The 19,191-nt window shown below is 48.1% G+C and overlaps 1 protein-coding gene across 23 annotated transcripts in view; it reads left to right on the top strand.

Annotated features, from left to right (window-relative positions):
- Positions 1 to 3,657: 3,657 nt before the first annotated feature.
- The window catches only part of SCMH1 (Scm polycomb group protein homolog 1), a 90,183-nt gene continuing 74,649 nt past the window's right edge, over positions 3,658 to 19,191 (top strand). For 10 of the 23 annotated variants that reach the window (XR_007508456.1, XR_007508457.1, XM_049819780.1 and 7 more), the window contains exon 1: positions 13,563 to 18,477. The gene's annotated coding sequence lies outside the window, so the exon portion shown is untranslated. The other 13 variants (XM_049819774.1, XM_049819777.1, XM_049819775.1 and 10 more) reach the window with 11 other exon arrangements.

Below are 19,191 nucleotides of genomic sequence, written 5' to 3' on the forward strand. Positions count from 1 at the left end.
GATCTGCTGGGGGCTTTCAACTCTGTAAATAACCTTTCCTCCTGCCTTTTAAAGGCATGGGGAGGAGATTCCCGCCTTCTCTCTCCCAGGGAGATGTCAGGTCAAAAAACATATCGATGAGAGAGCCAGGATTACTGTGTGAACATGTTCCTTTAGATCATCCTTCTCTGCATCCGTCCCTGTGCCCTATTATTCACCTTTTTGTTAAATGTCAGATTCAGGATAAGAAGGTCATGGATCATGGGATGTTAGGCTTTCCTTCTAGCAGAACATGGTCTATATTTATACCATCCATGCCAGATTCAGGATCAATTTCTGGCAGAAAACAAAGTCAATGATATAATGGGAACATTACAAATAGTGGGAACCAGCCTAGGAGGAAGTCTGGTCCTGGATTGCTGAAAGGCACTAACGAGGGAGGAAGAGGGAGGGGAGAAGTACAGACAGCGGGAGGTTTTCTTCCCAGTCACATTGCCTTATATTCACCTCCATCCTCTCCTTCTGAAGGTCCTGCTCTGGTGTGTCTGAAACCACATGCACCAGGGTATCGATGCCCTTTTGTAGCGGTTAGCTCCCAGTCATTTATTGTGCTGGCACTCTCCAAGAGCTGGCCCAAAGCAGACTGCAAATATGCTTGAGCTTTTTTGGCAACACTTCATAATAAATGGCAAACCATTTCTGCGGCTCGTTTCCATTGTAATATTAATCAAACTGAATTCCTGTGGTGCTCATATGGATGTCATATGTAAATCCTTCTGAAGTCAGCTGCTGCTAACTCCAAATTGAAGTCAATGGGGAAATTTCTCTCCTGTCTGCATCTTGCAGCTCTTAGCTTGTGCGCATTTATTCCATTCATGAAATCCCAATTATTGTGGAATTGAGGAAATACCAGAGTTGATGAAACCCATGAGGAGCATTGATAATACCTCTGAATTTATAGGGAAGGTGCTCAGATGCCAAGTTGATAGGCAGCACCATGAAGCCCTGATATGGAAGTAAACACTCCTCTGTGTCTTACCATAACTGAGTACTCCGCATATTAAAAAAAAAAAAAAAAGTCCTCACCAGCATTTCCAACTGTCCATCCCTTCAATATGAATATTTTAGGAACAAGGGGTTTTCCAGGCCAGTGCTTGTCTTCAGCAGTGGTCATTACTGCTGTTCAGAAAAAGACATGAGAAACCTGCAAACAGCAGTTCTGGAACAGCTCGCTTTTTGAGAGTTTTCTTCATAGGCTTTAGAAATCCCACCCCATTCGATGAAGTATAGGTCTTTATTTAATTTTTCAGGGGGGGAAACAGACAAATACAGGTTGTATTTTGCTCTGAGAGTATTGATCCCTTTTTTTTTTCCTGAGAAAGGGATTGAAGAGCTGTAGACTAGTTGCTGGACCCTGGAGGTTAGCTACTGGCCAGGCAGAAGCTCATTTGGCCTTGGGCAGGATCTTAAGCCTCGCATAGTCTGGACCAAGTCCAGCATCTGAACCAGGACAGCGTTAGCACCTACATTGTGTTGCCTCTTGTCTTCAGTAGACAGAGGCCAGCCATCCATTTGTGTTCTTTGGGAACCCTCCTGCAGCCTTCTGCCCAACACAGGAGATGGCATTAACTTCCCTGAAGGAAAAGGCAAGAGCACAGGAATGGGCTGAGGTGGTTTCAGACCTCCCTGATGGGTTGCCCATGGGCAGCAGTGGGAAGGTCCCCCCTCTCATTGCACCACCAGAGCCCTTGTTCACTGTGTGCCTCTCTGCTCAGCATCAGCATGGGTTCCTGGCCAGGAAAGGGAGGTATCGCAGATTTGGCAGCAGGCAGTAAACAGATGAATCATGGCTTTACCTTCCCTCCATCGCATATAACAAAGCTACTTACTGTAGGAAGCCCTGCTTTTGGCAGAGCTTTCTCATGTACAGCCTTTCCAAACTCCACCAAGCCCTGTCTGCACCAGGGATGCTTCCTTCTGATCTTTCGCTTCAGTTTTAACCTAAACCACACAAGTTTCCATGTAATCCCCCAGAACAAGAAATCATTCAGGGAGAGACTCAGATGTTGGCCATGTCACTACACACACTTTGGAAAGTGTTCAGGTGCTTTCTCCCTGAGAAGACTAGTCACATATGTCTGTGAGTCACTCCAAAGTGATGTCTCCATTGGCCCAGTAAAATATCTGGGTCATGAGAAGTCACTGTTACCTAGCAGGGGTCCTTTAGATCCACTGACCATTCACATAAGCAGCTTAGAAGATGAGAACTGGACCTCCAGAACCCAATAATTTCTTAATTTTTTTTCTCCTGGCAATCCAGCAAGCAAAGAGAGGACATGATCTCATACTTTGTATCCAGCTGCAGCGTGACCTGCTTGCTATTTAAGATGAATGGCTCTCTTTAGTTGTGATAGTAGGGTCTTCAGCATGGCAAACCCAGCAGCCAGAATATTTGCATAGAGCAAATGGGAAATGGCATTCTCAGCTGGGAACCTGGCTCCGGGAACAGTGTCCTGGCTGACAAGGATGGAAGCTGGCTGCAGTGGACAGAGGGTGGAGGGCTTGGGGTGAACAGATGGTGGGCTCTGCTACGGATAGATGTGTTGGTGAGGCAGCTGTGGGTGTGTCGGTGCAAGGGGCTCAAAGGGATGTGGGGGAAGACATCACTGATGGGGGGTTGTGGGGGCAAAGGTGGCCCTTGCAGTAGCCACGTGTCACATAGGGGGTTCCCTAGCTAAGAGATGCTAGGGGATGTTTTTGGGGTTCCAAGTGTAGGCTCTGGTTGCTCTACAGGACAGAGGAGGTCTACAGGGAGGTCCGTCTTGGGCCAGGAGAGGTCACCAATGTTCATGGGTGCTCACGGGGTTGGCTTGCACAGGGGTCTCACTGGATGCAAGCTGGGGATGGTGCCGTGAAGGTAATGAGATACAAGGGCAGCATAAGGTATCCTTTTAGCCAGGAGACAAAGGGATCTTACTCTGTCTGGGAGGATTTGGGGCACTGAGGTCCATCTGTGGTATCTCTAGCTGGAAGGGTGCTGCAGGGCTGCGTGCAGGGCGAGGTCCTGCTCGGGGTGGGAGGAAAGGGAGTATCTGCGGGGTGTCTGTCCCCAGGGCCTGGCTGTGCTGCATGGGGTCCACCCCAGTCCCGGGTGTCTCCAGTGGGGCCTGGGGCAAGCACAGGGCTGTGCCCAGTGGGGACATCACTCTCCAGTACCCAGAGGGTCTCTGGTGGTCGCTGGGGGTCCGTCCCCTGGCTGGGGTTCACAGTGGGCGTCTGCCCTGATCCCAGAAGGTCCTGGGTGGGCACAGTGGGCTCCGTACCCAGGCTGGAGATCATGGTGGGTGTCTGCCCTGTGCTCAGAGGGTCCCGGGTGGGTACAGGGCGGTTCCTCCGCAGGCGTGAGGAACACGGTGAGGGTCTGCCCCGTGCCCAGAGCGTGGGGTGAGGACGGGGGTCTACCCCTGCGTGAGGACCAGTCCCGAGCGGACACGGCGTGGGGCCGCCCGCAGTGCGCAGCAACGCCCGGGAGGAGTTCGTGAGGGCCGAGCCGAGCCGAGCCCGGCCGAACCGAACCGAGCAGAGCCCAGCCCGGCCCGGCCCGGCCCTCATGAACTGCCCCCCAGCGTCGCGTGGCGGCGCCGTCCCGGGCGGCAGGGGGCGGCGCGGGGCCGGGCCGGGCCGGGCCGGGTCTGTCCGCGCTCCCCGCCTTCACTGCGCATCGGAAACATGGCGGCGGCGAGGGACTGAGCAGCCCCAGCGCTCGGCGGCCGCACAGGTGAGGGGGGCGGCGGGGGCGGCACCGTGCGCTGCGGCCCGGCCCGGCCCGGCCCGGCCCGGCGAGGCGCTGCCGGAGGCCGGCCGGGGGTCGGGCGCGTAGGCCCTGCGGCGGCAGCGCGGCAGGCCCGGCCCGGCCCGGCCGCGGATCCCGCCTGTCAGCGCGGCCCGGCCGCCGCCTCACCCGCGGGGCCGGGCCGCGGGGGCCGGGGGCCGGAGGCGGCCTGTCACCGCCGACACCTGTTGGTGCCCGTCAGGGCCCGCCCCGCCTCCCCCCGGGGGGCCTCCCCGGCGGCGCCGCGACTCCCGCCGGCGGCGGGGCAGAGGCCCGGGGGGGGGTGGGGGGGTGGCTGCGCCGGCCTCCCCCGCCTGCCCGGCGGCCGCCTGCCTCTTCCCGGGCGGGCTGTAGCTCCTGGTAAAGCACCTTCGAGGGGCTTTGTTGTTCTTCCCGGTGTCCCCGGGCAGGGCTCGATCGGGACGGCCCTGCCAGCGCGGGGGGACAGGGCGCAGCAGTTCTTGCAGCAGCACCGGGCCACGGTTATCGTGTTCACCCGAAGGCCTCAGAGCGGTTTTTGCGGACCGCCTGAGCCTGCCCTGCTCCCCGGCGCCGTTCATTATCTGCCGGACACTCCTTGCATGAAAAGGGAAGCAAGACCGAGCTGGTGGAGGATTTGCAGGAGGTGGCCCCTGCCTGCGGGTTGTGCCCGGGGAAGGTCTGTGCCCTTCCCTCCCCCCCGAGCCCTTTAGGACATCGGTGAAACCCTCCTGTCACCGCGGTGTGTTGTGGAGACGGACGGCGATGCTCTGAGCAGGACCTGCCGCCAGGTCCCTGCCGCTGGAGGTGCCGAGGGTGGTCCCGGGAACTGGACGGAGAAATCCCATAACCACCCTCCCCGGAGAAATCCCATAACCACCCTCCCCGGGGAAATGTCTGCGCCTCCTTCACAGCCCCCCCCCCCCCCCCCCCCCCCGAGTCGAGCGATTGAGCAGACCTGGGGGTAAGACGAGGTTTGAGCTTTTCGTGCACAGTGAGGTGGTTAAAAATACATACGGTGTTAGGCTGGCTCCTGCCGCACGCCGTTCAGGTTTAATCCTCAGGCTCTTTGAAGCTCCCCTGTAAAACCGTGGCAGCAGTTTGGAGTCTTGACTACTACAGGTAGAAATAGCAAATATAAACAGGCAGCCTAAGTTTTGGATGCACTGAGCAACTTGCCTCTTGTTGGCCTTGGATGTTTTAGGTTCAGCAGCTGAATACTAAACTGTTTCCATGGGTGAAATCAGGATGTGGAGACCCAGCTCCAGGGTACCCAGCTTTGATTTTTGGCTCTGTTTCTGTTTACTGTTGTTGTTTATAGTAAACACTGTGCACTGAGTGGCTGAGAACAGCCATGCGGTAGCTCCTCTTCAGCAGCCAGTAATATTGGGGAAAAATATTCTCCCACCTCGGTTCAAGTGCCTGAGCGACGGCATGCGGTGGGTTGTACTGAGGCTGCTGGCAGAGGGATGGCTGCCTCTCCTCCTCTCTGCCTTCCTCTTCTCTTCCCCTCACGCTTTTTCTGGCTGGGCTGCAGTGTCCCCATGCGCTCGCTGGAAATATTTGGAGTATGGGATGGTGGTTTCATACCTCCCTTGCGCTTCATAGCAAGCACTGGCTTGTGGCTTGCTGCTAATGCTTGGCTCGTGGGGGGCTCAGCTGGGGATGAACTGCCATGGGATGCAGCCTTGCAGGGCCTGGGCTGTGTCGTTGGGTAGTTCAGGATCTGCCCAGTAGATGGTATGAAAATGCAGACAAAAATAGGGGAGTCCTTTACAATGGGCAAGAGGGAAATACAGGTATTTCTGTGTTAAAGCATTTATTTTATTAAGGGTTAAAGTGTGTTTTATTTGACAGAGATACATTGACCCTTGCTCCTCCTGTTTCGGTATTTACATCTTAGGAAATGATAAATCTACATCTTGATAATCTGCTTTTTAGTCAAATATTTGGTATTAAGTAAATCAGGTCATTAGCTAATTAAAAGAAAGCAAATGCACAGTTTAGAACAGGAGCACAAGTGGCATCCCCTGCAAGTTATGAGCCTGTGCCCCCTGGTTTTCCTGTGTCTAAAATTTTAATAATGTTTAACTCTTGAGTCACTTCTCATGAATTTTGCAGCACAGTTTGGTGTCTTTAAATGAAAGATGCTGTTAGAGTATAAAATGTTGATGTAATTCATCAAGTAGCTGTGTTTCAGACTAGGATGTGGGTGGTCTGGGGCTTGTGTCCTTGCGGTGTATCTAATTTGTCTTTAAATTAGATATTAAATATCTGAGACTTTGTTTCATAGCCTCAGGCACAGTGTGTCTAGAGAGGACCTCCAGAGATGTCGTCATTGTTTCCCAACCTGGGTGTAAGGTCAGGTACACAGCTAAACCCTCCCTGAGTAATGTTTCTTCTTTTAAGGCTCTTCCTGCTGGCAGTTCACATCCTGTGCAGATGATGTACGCTGAGACTCAGGCCTCCTCACCTTAGAGATATTTTTTTGGTGTTTATTCTAAATCTTTGTCTTGCACTTTTAAGTCTGTTCCTTCTTCTCTGATCTCCAGGGCACATGGACAACACTCTACTCCCTACATCTCTGCATCTAAATTTGAAGTATTTGAAGACTTTTTTTTCTCTTCCTAAGCTGAACAAGCTCTGTTTCTGTGCTCTTTTCACATGGGCTTGTTGCCTGCACAGCTGATCTCTGTCCCTCTCTGGACTCTGCTGTCAGTCTACACTTTCCTTAAAGCGCTGTGGTCATGCTGGGCTTGGTAGGACTGTGTTAGTTGAGCTTCTGTGGTGTGGTTGTAATAAGTGGGCCCAAATGACCCCATTTTGGGTATGTCTAAGTACTGTTATGTGAAAAAAGAATGCAGATCAGACGTTTGCATATTTGCATGTTGAACTGTGCGTTTGTGGGAAAGGGCTTCAAGTGGCTTGGTGAACTCATGTTTGCAAAACCTGGAGTAGCGTTCTAGCGGTGTAGGCTCGGAGCTGGTATAAGTTAAAGCTTGGCATGTTTGGGTCTCTTAAAGCTATAATGTTTGCATCTAGCCCCCGTCTTTTTTCCTTTTTTTTCTTGGCTGTGACTGAAATGCAGTTTGTGATGAGACAAGCAGATTTTGAGTTGCTTACTTGTCCATATATGTTTGAAAAGTTTCCTAACAAGATGGCCAGGAGGGGTCCATGAGAAATGAAGCAAAATGCATTGAGGACAGAGCAGCAGCTCTGGCTGCCAGTTTCTTTTGCAAGGTGGCTAATCTCCTGCATATGTGTCTATTTTATATAATTCAGAAACATGCCAAGGTAAAAATCATCCCCACAGTTAAACTCTTAGTGTAGTGGAACTGTAACTCTGACACTTTCCTTTGCCTCAGTGGTATGCCCTGGTGTAGCACATGCACTCTAAGCTGTGTGACATGAACAACGTTTCATCCCACTTTATTTGCAGGTTGACAGGGTCTAGTCGTAAAGGAAAATGCCTTTTTTTAAAAAAAAAAAAACATTTGTAAAGAACTCCTTTCTTACCAAGCTTAAATAATCTAACAAGGGAGACTTTTATAAAATGCTTGCTCAATGTTTAAAGTGATAATGCAAGCCTGAAAGTAGCAGGAAACACATGAAATCTTCCATCTGTGTCACTAGGTCTCACTGGGCTTGGGCTTGGAGCAAACAGGACTTGTCCATGTCTAGTGGCCTGAGCTGGTGGTGTCAAACCAGTATCTGGTGGGGGTATATAAGCACTGGAGATCACCACTGCTTCTTGTTTGCAAAGCTGTGCTCTTTGCTGATTGCCCTGCATAGCAGTCTCTGTTAATAGGAAATTTAGAGGTAGCTTCAGTTGTGAGCTCTCACCAAGCAGAAGGATTGTTCGGTGCAGGGGCATTGCTGCAGCCTGGATGGTGCTGAAAACTTTAATTCCCAGAGATCTCCATCTGCGTTAAATTTCCTTAAAAAAACAGAATAATACTTAGCTCTTTTACAAAGGTTTCTGGCAGACAACCTCTAGCAGATTTAGACCCTGTGATATACAGTATTGTAATCTGCGGGTTCACTCAGACACCTACCAAATGTTTCTGCCACTGTAGCAGGGATTTAAGCAGAGTTTGTGTCTGTGCCTCCACTCTTGCTGTGCACAGTCTCACGGTTTTATGCAGACTCATCCTGAGCAAAAGTTCAAGAATTTGGCTGTGAACTGAAGGAAAAGATGAATGTCCATTTTGCTGCCTCCACTAGTTTGCACGGCAGCCTTGTCCAACAGGCCAGATGGATGGGATGATGTCTTAAGCTGCTGTAGAGGAGTCTACCAGCACTTGTCTTCCTGAGATCTGACTTCCATCAGCAGCGGTAAGCCACCCTTGCAGCTCCTCTGTCTGGTTGGTAACTGGTCATTGGAGATAAGGAAACAAGAGGAGAGATAAGTCAATATGGCCATTACCAACACGAGGGAGCTGACGTGAGAGTTCAGCGCAGGACTGTTTGGGTTTTGTTTGGTTTTTTTTTCCCCTGGGACAAGCTTGTGCTTGTGAATTACATACACCCCTGTCCATTTCTTGCTCAGAAGTTTTTCTGTATGTGTTATAAATCGAATGGTATTAGTACCAGTCAGAAGCCTACCTCCTTTTGGAGGTACCTTCTGCCAGCCAATGTGCTCCAAGTTACCCAACTTCAGTTAGCTCTTATGTTTTCCAGACTGACACAGTGTGAACAGTCCAGAAACCTCCCTGTGGCTTGGTTTTGTTTTTAACAATGGAAAGCATAGGAGTACATGCCAGTGGAAATTTGTGAAGCTCCATCTTTGCCCATTGAGAAACATGCAATTTCTCCCCTCTTCTGACCTTTCCAGCATTGCACCGGGCACCTTGTCAGGTCCCTTTTCCTGGCTATCATGGCAAGGGGACAAATTTGGTTCACACATTGCTGGAGCTACATCTGCTGCAGTTTGCTTGGGTTTGTGGAGGGCAGGCTCACACTTCTGAGCTCCCCCAGGGTACTGCTGATGTTTGGCTCCAGGGAAGGGTCCTGCTGGGAAAAGTGGTTGCTTTCCAGCAAGGAATTTGCATATTGGGGGAGCTGGAGGAAGCTTGTGCTGTTTCTTTCAGTTTGGCATTGGCAGAGCGCTGCACAGGGTGAAAATCCCAGTGTTGCTTCAGCCCACAGCTGGTTTGCACCAAGTGAACCATGGTCCTTTCAGATGCCGTTTGCAATCGCCTTGCCCACTGCCCATCTGGAAGAAGCAGTGCTGCAGTGCCTCCCAGGAGCCAGCACCCAGTGCCAGTTTTTGTCTGCCCTGACCTCCCTGTGTGCGACGGCTGCACCTTATCTCCTGCTCCTGGGCCTCTCTTTCCCTTCCCTGTTTCAAGCAAGCCCCTGCCTCCTCCCATCACGCTGAGCCCTCTCCGCCTGCGTTTGAAGCGGCGGGACGTGTGTCCAGCCGTGTCTCCAGCGAGCGGGGTGGGGGGGGCGGCTTGTGTTCCCTCTCCACTACCTCCTGGCTGTTGGCGGTCAGAGAGCCTCCCTGGGCTGCTTGCCAGAGGCTGCCTGCCCTCCCTGTGTCCCCTGCTGCCTGCAGCCTGCTGCTGCCTGCAGCCCGCGGGGGAGGCCAGCAGCCAGCAAGCAGAGTCCTTAGGAAGCCGGGCTGAGCTGCACGCATGTTGTGAGGGGACAGGGATGAGCAGCATTTCTCCGAGGCGAGAACGCGGGCTTGGCTCTGGCTCCCAGCGACATGAAATGCTGACCACACCATGCTGCTTTATGTTCCTGAAACTGTCCAGCCTGCAGAGGTGATGGCGTTAGGGTGATGCTGGCTCCCCAAGCTCAGGTTGAACGCGCTGGGTGGGCTCCGCAGCATGTTTGGGCATCTCCTAGCAGGCGCTCCCCTCCCTGCTGTCACTGCTGCAAAGAGGCCCTCGCCTCCCTGCTCCCCTCTTTTGCCAGAGTGTGGCCTTTCCTGCCCAAGTGGCATACATAAGGTAGGAGAAATTTCTGCTCTACGCACATGGAGCATTATTTAAGTGAAGGCGCAACGAGCAGGCAGAAGAGCTGATGAAGTCTGATGTGGACCGAGGAGGAAGTTGCACCAATTCCACTTTCTAAAAATAAGTCAAGCGAATGTTCCCGCAGCCTGGAGGCTGCCGCTCTCTGTGTATGCTGAGTTTGTTTGCCTTTTTTTTTTTTTTTTTTTTTTTTTTGTCTTGTTCCAGCAAATTTTAAAAAAGTGTGCTACAGTCCATTGAAATACTGCAGTAGTTGTGTGATCAGATATATGCTTCTGAAGAGAGTCTTGGTTGTTTCAGTATTTCTAGAAGTGACCTTGAAAGATTACCTACACATACTGTTTCCTAGAGGTTTGTCTAAGCTGTTCTTAAAGGTTTCCAATGATGGTGATACAGACTTTCCTCGGCGATCTACTCCAGCGCCTGACTATTCAGATGATTAAGGAGCTTTCCTTCATTTCAGGCTGGTATTGCTGTACTTTAACCCCCATCATTTTGACATTTAACCTTCTCTCTGGCAGGCTACCAAAGAGATGAAAAATTCTGTAAATGTAAAAACAATCGTTTGTGTAGACTTTGATCTTCCTTTCTACCTTTCCCTTCTGTGTTCAGAGAGCATCTGCTGGCCCTTGTGCACTGCAGTATATTTAATTACATGTGTGTGGCAGCCGGGAAGCCCTAGTCCCGACTCTTCGTGCTGTATTGGCCATAACTGATGTCAGTGAAAGTGTGGTATTTGAAGAGATGTGTGTTTTATTAAAATTGTATATCACAAATTCCACAGCTGTCTCATACTTCTATAGCAAAATGCACATCTCAAACATCTTACAGAGTTTTTGGTTAGTAATACATTTTATAAAAATCAATAATATGACATTAAAAGTTACATTCCTTCAAAAAGTCATATAGAGATGCTGCTGATAAAACTGTTGCTGGGCAGGAAGGAGCAGAATATTGTTTTCTGTCACGGGGTGGGGTTTTGTCTCCTTTGCCTGTGGTTGAACATTTTATGAAATGTGCATTTGCTGTGGAACTTCACAATCTGCAACTGATTTCCCATACCTTTCCGTGCTACAATGGGTCTTTCTAATAACTTCAAGGTGTTAGAACATTTCTTCATTTCAATCATTGATAAAATTGTTACGATGCATTTCAGGGAGGGATCTACAGTTGAAATAGGCTGTGATTATTTTTTTTTTTTCAGAAAGGGGAAAAAAAAGGGATGAGGCACTCTCACATTATTCCTGGGATGAGAGTTACTGCCTCGCAATGCCTGGATGGGCTGGAGTGGTCTCCTAGCCGTAAAGCAGTAACAATATTGAAGACGTCTGTGTTGCATGAATATTTCTGTAACACAGTTATCCTGCTTCTTTACTGTATTTTCTAGCCACTAGTATCTGCTAATTGTTATCTCTGGGGTTCATATGTTTTCCTGGATTGTGTTTTTGTCCTGTTCCTGTTTTTGACTGTTCCTGCAGCCCCGCAAGGAGAGACTGCAGCAATGTGCAAATGTGCACAATGCCTTTATGGTGCTCCTGCCCTCCTATCTGCCCAGCTCCTGGAAACCATTGCCACTGTAGTCTTTAGTCTCATTATGTATTAAACCTCATAATTTTATTTCCATTTTGCTTCTGCAGAAGTCCTTGGTGAAACTTTTCACTGTCACGTACGTGTATGTAGAGCACATTTGTGTTGTCAGGCAGTTGTTTAAACGCTTCTGGTGGCTGGATGTCTCTACAGCCTGATAAGAAATGCCCTTCTGTGTGTGCCTATGCTAGCTCTCCAGACCTGCAAGACTGTCGAAAGGTACCTGGCAGGTGGAAAGCAATACTCCCCGCTTTTTGCTTGTAGCAAGCCCAGTGCAAGGCAGCCCTGAACTGGGAGCCCTGTAGCTGCATGATGCTGTGTTTGGGCTGGGCAGCGGTGTACTGATTGCAATTGCACAGTTCCAGCTCAGAGTTCCTGGTGTCTGGCAAGCTTGCACCTGCCTGCAAAAAGACTGTGGAGACACTCTTGTCATCAGCTTGCGTCCGAGTTGTTAGTCAGACTCTTAAAGAAAATAACTCTTTGTGGTAGTGCAGCATCATTAAAAAAAGTTTTCAGGTGGGGGTCTCCATTAGAGTATCAGCTGTGAATGGAAGATTGAAAACTCTGCTAATGTGTAGTGATGTGCTATCAGCCACCAAATGTTGGGATTGTTGTTAATTTACATCTCTGTTAGCAGTTCTTACTAGTTCAGTAACAGTGTAATGCATGGTCCCCACATTGTTCCCTAGGTGGTGGAAGTTTACATCTTTCAGGTTTTGGTGCTATTAGTATTTCTCTCCTTGTGTGCAGATTACTCAGTAAAATGTTTTTCTTCCCCGTAGCAGAATATCTGCTGTACCTCATGTTATGTACAGTTGACATAACATCATCCAGAAGGTATTGGCAACTGGTTGGCAACAGGTATCTCTAAACTGCGAGGCCACCACCTTGCTGCTTGCCTGGAGCCCTTGACTCTTACCACAGGGGAAATAAACTGTGACAGACGGCCGATCTTCCTGGCTTGTCACATGTCTTCAGAGGTGAAGTCCATGTTGTCATTTCTGCAGTCCCAAAATGGAGGTTGTTGGGTGGCTGTACAATGCCACACATCCCCAGCATGGCAGGAGGTAGCACCTTGCTTGACGGTGAATTGCCTGTGCCCCAGACAGGGCAGGAAGAACTGATTCCACATTATCCAAGCCCCTACACTGTAAATCTGATGGTCCCACTGTTGTCCAGCATTGCAGTGGGGGTGAGGGATGGCTTTATCTTGGCTCATTTTCCATCAAGAGCTTTGCTCTTGTCTTGTGCGTTGCTGGCACAATTTCTAGTTGTATATGTGGCAGTATATATTCAGCATTATCCACTGTGCCTGACCAGAGGACCCGGTCTGTTCTGGGTCTGTTTGGTTATTTCATGTTGTTGTCAGCTGGAAAATCTGTAAATGCCCTGTGATACTTTCTGGCTTTATAAGCTGTACAAAATGTCCAGCAGGTAGTTTAATGTCTGGCAGATACACTCTATAAGAGTGCGGTTTTTTTATTAGTTCTTTGGCAGACACTGAACATACTTTCATAGCTGCAGGATGGACTTTTGGTTGCTTGTGGTCATGGTTTTTGTTTTTTTATATTGGCATCTACCCTATGTACATGTTGTTGCCAAAATAAGAGATTTCGTAGTGTCTTGTACAGACAACAGTGGAGGGCCTCACAATATATTTTTTAGTTTTCCAAACTCTTGGCCCTTCAGGAATGTAAAGCAGCCTAACAACTTTTTCTTTACATAATTAAAAGCAATCTGTTCAGCATTTCTTGCAGGAACTGGCTAGTGATTTTTCCTCTCTGGGAGTAATTCTCTTGAGATAATATTTCTGTGTACTGCTAGATTGCTCTCTCATTTCTTATTAAAATTTACAGAAGTTTTGATGTGCACTTGTTAGAATTTCTTTGTATCCAGACTTTGCAGCCCATAGAGAATATTTCACCTATTTCAATAGATTTACGGTTTCAACTCCTGAGATTTTAGCTCCTTAAGTCACAGACGAGACCAGAGTTATACACAGGGTAAAAATAGAAAGCAGTAATTAATACCCATCCTCGGTGAGCCTGGCTCTTCTCTTCTCTCTTGACATGTTGCACTGCTGCAATTTCCTTTCCTTTTCTGAAGAAATAGATTAATTATTATCTCCCTACATAAGCAAGAAAATAAAACAAAGATGCTTGCTTCCTGCCCTGGCACGCCACTCCCTTGGGGTACAGTGAGTTTCTGTGAGCTCTCTTCTCCCGTGCAGCCCTGTTGCCTTGGCAGGCTGCTGCTGGGCTCAGGGAGGCCAGGCAGCAGAACTAATGGGACAGCCTCTCCCTTTGCCCACCTGGACATCACTCTTTCCCCCTCTCAGGGACTGGATTTCTGTCTCCATGCTCCAAGCAGCAGAGACCAACTCCTCTCCAGCTCTAGCAGGGCTAAATCCAGGTTTGTGTGGCTCTGCTCCATACTGTAAGGGTTCAGATATTTATTTTTTTTTTCTTTTCTTTTGCAGGTGGGGCAGATCAGTAGGAACTTTTTCTTGTCTGTCCTCTGTTTGCACAAGAAGAATCAGCTGCTGGGAGTGTTGGAGGGAAGCGCTTGATTCTGAATCTGGCTTTACTGCTTGGCAGGGGAGACCCTGAGTTTTGTCACTCTAAGGATATATATATACTAAAGAGATTGTCTTACCTTGTCTTCTCTGAGAAAACAGGTTCAGAAGGACAGAGAGAGTTGTATTTGGCAGGTCTGGGAAGGTTGACTATATGGGTGTTGAGACAGGGACAGGGTTTTGTATATGGATCTATGAAGAATTCACCCCTGAGTGTGACTTGAGTCGCATGCGTCCCCAGTGCTGCTTTCCAGTAAGGATGTGACTGTTTTGGTGCTGGACCCCAGGAAGTTAAAAAATACTTAACTCCAGAGAAGGTCATTACTTTGTGCTGGGTGCGGGACGAGAGCACCTTAAGCACTCTAAGTATAACATGCTTAGCGATTGCTTTGATGCCATGTGAGGCTTAAGGATGAAAGTTTTCATCCTGTATATTTTCCCAAGGGTTATTGCTAAGCATTCAATTTAATTGTTAGGATCAGTTATAGAAGGAAAGCAGAGGACAGGAAAATTCAATTCTAGGTGTATGTAACCATCATCATACCCCACATCTCTAGTATTTTAGCTCATTAGAGAGTGGTGATTTTGTCCTTTACCTTTTCTTCAGGGCTGGTTTGCTCTTGTCCATTCCCTGAGCTCTCATCTCCCTTTCTGCTGTTTCAGTGGAAACACCTTGCCCTGTGTGTCTGTCCCTGGGGAGCATCCTCCTCCTTTGTGCTGGAGTGCTTGCAAGATACATGGTAATGTAAGGGATCAGATCATCTCCTTCCCCTCACTTTCCAAGGCTTTCCCCATTTACATTTCTGTTGTGTCCCCTAATTACCATCCCTTTGGTTTTTTTATTCCCCCTCAAGCTGCCTTTTCCTGCTTATGGTCTCCTGAGAATGCTATGCCAAAACTTTATCAAACTTACATTACTAGAAATAGTTAATGCAAAATCTTCTTTCATGAATTCTCACATCCAGCTTGTAGCATCGTTGCACAGTCTGTCATGATATTTCCAATAGAGACACAACTGGAAGTCAGACTTTTCTTTCTGGATTGCCTCTTGTTTCCCCTTGCTAGAGACATGGGTATATAATATCTTCCAGGAGTTAAGGTACATTCATTTAATTAATTAGTATTACAAATCATGTATATATTTATCCACCTGATACCTCCTTCCCATATCTCCCATCCCATAAAGAGCTTAATTTTTAAGAAGACACAGTCCAGCAGAGAATAAATACAAGGTTGATTAACCATTTTTTTGTAGAATATATGTACTGGGTGTTGAACGGAGACCTGTGAAGAGTTTACATGTTGGGGCACATTTCTGGCGTCACGTACATCGTGTGTGTAACTGCCATCTGGAAAAGCAGTCATGATTTACTGTGGGAAGGGTGCTGTATTAGCCTGTTATGTAGCTGGGAGAGAAGGTTGTGCCTCTCTTACAGCCTGGTGATGATATGGAAAGCATGCACCATGGTTTTTTTTTTGTACTCCTGTTTAAATTCTTACTTAAAGACTTTGAAACATCCTATTGTGTGCTTTTGTATGGGGTGACTTTGTAACCGTCATGGGCAGAATCCCGTTTCAAGGTCTTCTGTAAGCCATCTGCTTTCATTAATAGCTTTTGGATTTGGCATGTGGCTCAGTGCAGATTAAAATAGCCACATTTCTGCAAAACTTTCTTTACCACCTGCATCAGTTTGGCCTTCCCATTGAGCCTTCGCAGGCTGGGTGCACCTTCATGGGAGAGGGTGCTCTGTGTTACACCCTGCTCTCAGTGTGTGCCCTCCAGCTTCTCCCTAGGTGATGGGTGACCCAGCGCAGAGGCATGCTGGGGTGCACCATGTCTGCACCTCTATGTGCTCCTGGGATTGCTTTGAAAGGAAACCCAGCTATGTGCAAAACTGGCACATGGCCTGGCTCCCAGCCATCAGGGTATCAGGGTATGGTCAGAATATGCTGGGATCAGGACTACAGAGTGCCGCATGTGTGTTAAATTTTCTCTCTGCTTCAAGGTGACCTCTGTGGGTTGGGTGTTGGGTACACTGGCATGCCACTCTAGATAGCTTCCACTGCTGTAGCCCAAGCCATTCCTCTTCTAAAGGGAGAAAACTTTAACTTTTGACTGTATGAGTCCTGCTGACACCAAATAGTTGTAACGGAGGAGGTTCAGTGGCAGAAACATCAGCCTAAGGCACACAGATTCAATTCCTTGCTTTGGCATGTCCTTCCCATACAGCGCTTGGTAAGTCCATCAGTCCATTGGTTTTCTACATGTAAAAGATGCCTCATCTGCCCCAAAAGTCAGTCTTCTGTGTTGGTTTCTGTTACGGTGCATTTGGGAGAGCTCAACTGGAGGTACAGTGGTGGTATGGGTCAGAAATGTTTCTGCTTAACATGCAGAAACAGAGACCTGCTGCTTTTCCCAAAGCTCCTTCAGAATATTATGGTGAGCTGTGGTCTTGGTGGCCTTGTTCACAGCAATGCCTGTGTATCACTGTCATGGTTTAACCCAGCAACTTTGCTCACCCAAGGAGAAACAATGGCAATGCAAAGCCTGAAAGTCAGTTCAGCAGCGGGACCAGCAACAAAGGGATCCTCTGAAATAATTCCGGGGCATAATGAAGCTTCTTTAAGCCAAACTGTAATGACAAGGGATTGGTTTTGTATGATTAGCTTAAGTCTACACCACATCAACCAGTCTTCATGGTGGGCCATTCCCTGTCTCCCTGGCAATGGGAGGCAGCCCAGATCTTTGCTCCAAGCCTTCAATGCAGTACTGCCTTGGGGAGGAGCAGCACAGGATTGTCTGCTTGATGTTTATCCCTGCCCATGGCAGGGGTGTGGGAACTAGATGATCTTCAAGGTCCCTTCCAACCCAAACCATTCTGTGATTCTATGTTGCCCTGCATGGGGAGGCTTTAGGTTTTGCACTGTTTTGTTTTCATTTGTGTGTGGGTTTTTTAAGAAGCAAAGCAACACCGGTCTTAAAACAAAAGCAGTTCTGATTTTTCAACAACATGTGAATTTCTTACAGCAGTCAAAGACGATTTGAAGGGCCAGAGTGCTCACTCCCATCACTAAAGAAGTGGCAGGTGTGGATGGACCAGGCCAGCTTTTAACTCTTAGCTCATCAGTAGAAGAGTCTGTACTGAGAAGATTCCACATGTTAAGGGGCTTCCTCTTAGCAGGCTCAAGCTGCACTATCTCACCTGGCTTTTTTTTTTTAAGCCTTTTCCTCTCTCCATTTTTCTTGGCCTGGGTTTCCTGTTCCTGGAGCATGCCAAACATAGGTTTTATTGCAACCTCTTGAATCTTCATGGAGAGCAAGGTCTGCTTGCAGTGATACATGGTGAGATGTTCTATTTTTAGCCAAGGCTCATGTTGGGGTGTTTTTTGAGAGAGAAGGAAACCTTTATTGGAATCCTGCAAGGTTTTGTTTCATTTCCTCCACAGTATGAGACATGGTAACTGCTGCAGCCTCCCTCGCGGTGGTGAGTGATTCCTTCCAGTGGTCCTTGGTTTTCACCCTCATCCTGAGCCGTTGGCTTTCCCTTGAGCTCGACTCGGCAGTGTCTGATGATCCAGCTGTCATTTGCTAGGAGGTTGACCTATCTCCTCTCCCCTCCAACCTGAAGGTGTTCAAAAGGAAGTCATAAAGTTGATATTTTCATTGTAGAAACATGGTCTATCCAAGTTTTTTACATGTTTTTGTCTCTCTCAAAGTATGTTGTCCCCTGAGACTTGGCTCAGGGGCTAAGGAAGTGTGTTGTTCATGATCACATCTTTGAGACACCTCAGTGTCTTAACATCTTTCACAAGAATGTGTTTCTGAGGAGCCAGTCATGAAGTCTGGAGTTTATCAGTCAACTTCTTACATGGTAGAAAGATAAAATTAGTTCCAGAGAGAGAGAGATGTTGGAAAGGACACAAAATCCTTCTGGTAGAAAGAGGAGTAATGGTTTGCAGCCATCAGATATTTCAGATCACACAAGGGGATCAGTACTCCAGATGGAAATATGAACATTCATTGTTACAGTGTTTCTTTGAAAAATTTCCTAGCATGAATGTAAGGACCCTTGAGACCTAATGAGGGGAGATACTTTCAGAGGAGCTGTAGCTTCATCAGCCTTTGGTCAGAGCTGCCAAAATGTGAAACAAGAAGTAAAACTCCGGTCTTGTCCAGGAAGACAGTAACAGGGAGGTGGAAGGAAATAAACCTGTTGGTCAGACAAATTCTGACTTGCCTCTTCAAACTTTGCAGCTGCTTGCTCTTGAGAGTTTCCTTCAGGTCCCATGTAAGCATTTGTTTGTCATTTTGTTTCAGTACTCCTTGTTGGTTGTGGCTGGCTCCGAGAAGGTTGGTGTTCAGGCTGGTGGTGGAAGCTGTCTGCTGGTCATTGGCTTCTACCCAGAAGAGGAGTCAGTTGGCTGCCTCATCAGAGCTTGCTTTGAGGGGAAAACCCATGATTTTAGACTAGCAAAAGTTACAGTGTCCGAAGGTCAGGCAGAAATCTGAGGAGCTAAGCCTGGTATGAAAACCAAAAGAGGTAAGAAGTGTTTCAAATCACATGCTGGCAGTCCTCTAATTTCTCAAGTGTGCTGAAAGTGCCTTTCTATCTCCACCACAGAAATTAAAAATGGCAAAAAAAGATGTTAAAAGAGCAGGCTGAGGTGGTTATATGCATCTGCTCATCATGTCTCTGTGCCTGCTTTTCTGATCTGGTCAGGATGCAACTGGGTGCTCCCATGTAACCTGTGACACATATATGGGCTTCCAGAATGGTGCTGAAACAGGAGCCAGCACGGCCTGAGCCTCCAGCTGGGAAGCTGGAATGGCAGCACCACCGCCACCCTTGACAGGCAGGAACTTACAATGCTGCCCTCATATTTCCCTGAGGGAATTTGTAAGGGGTCACTCTTCATTATTGGAAACATTGATAGTGTTTGATGGAAAGACACCTGTGAAGAAAAAACTCAGAAGGTTGAAGCAGAGGTTATGTGGAAGGGATTTTTACTAGCTGGACTGGTCATGGTGCTCAAGACCCATGCCTTTGTGGGGAAAAAAAATCAATGACTGCAGGCATTTTGCATTATGAGAAGCCATCAGGATTCTCTTGTTGCTGTCCCATGGGATTTCCAAGAAGCGTCATTCTCACAGTCCTCTGGCAATATGCAGGGTTTTCTTTTTTTTTCATGATCCTAATCTGTGGGGTATGTATCTGACCTAATAAAACCATTTTTCATCTTCACTGTTGGTAGTT

The sequence above is a fragment of the Accipiter gentilis genome, chromosome 17 (assembly GCF_929443795.1).
Source record: "Accipiter gentilis chromosome 17, bAccGen1.1, whole genome shotgun sequence".
Classification (NCBI taxonomy): domain Eukaryota; kingdom Metazoa; phylum Chordata; class Aves; order Accipitriformes; family Accipitridae; genus Astur; species Astur gentilis.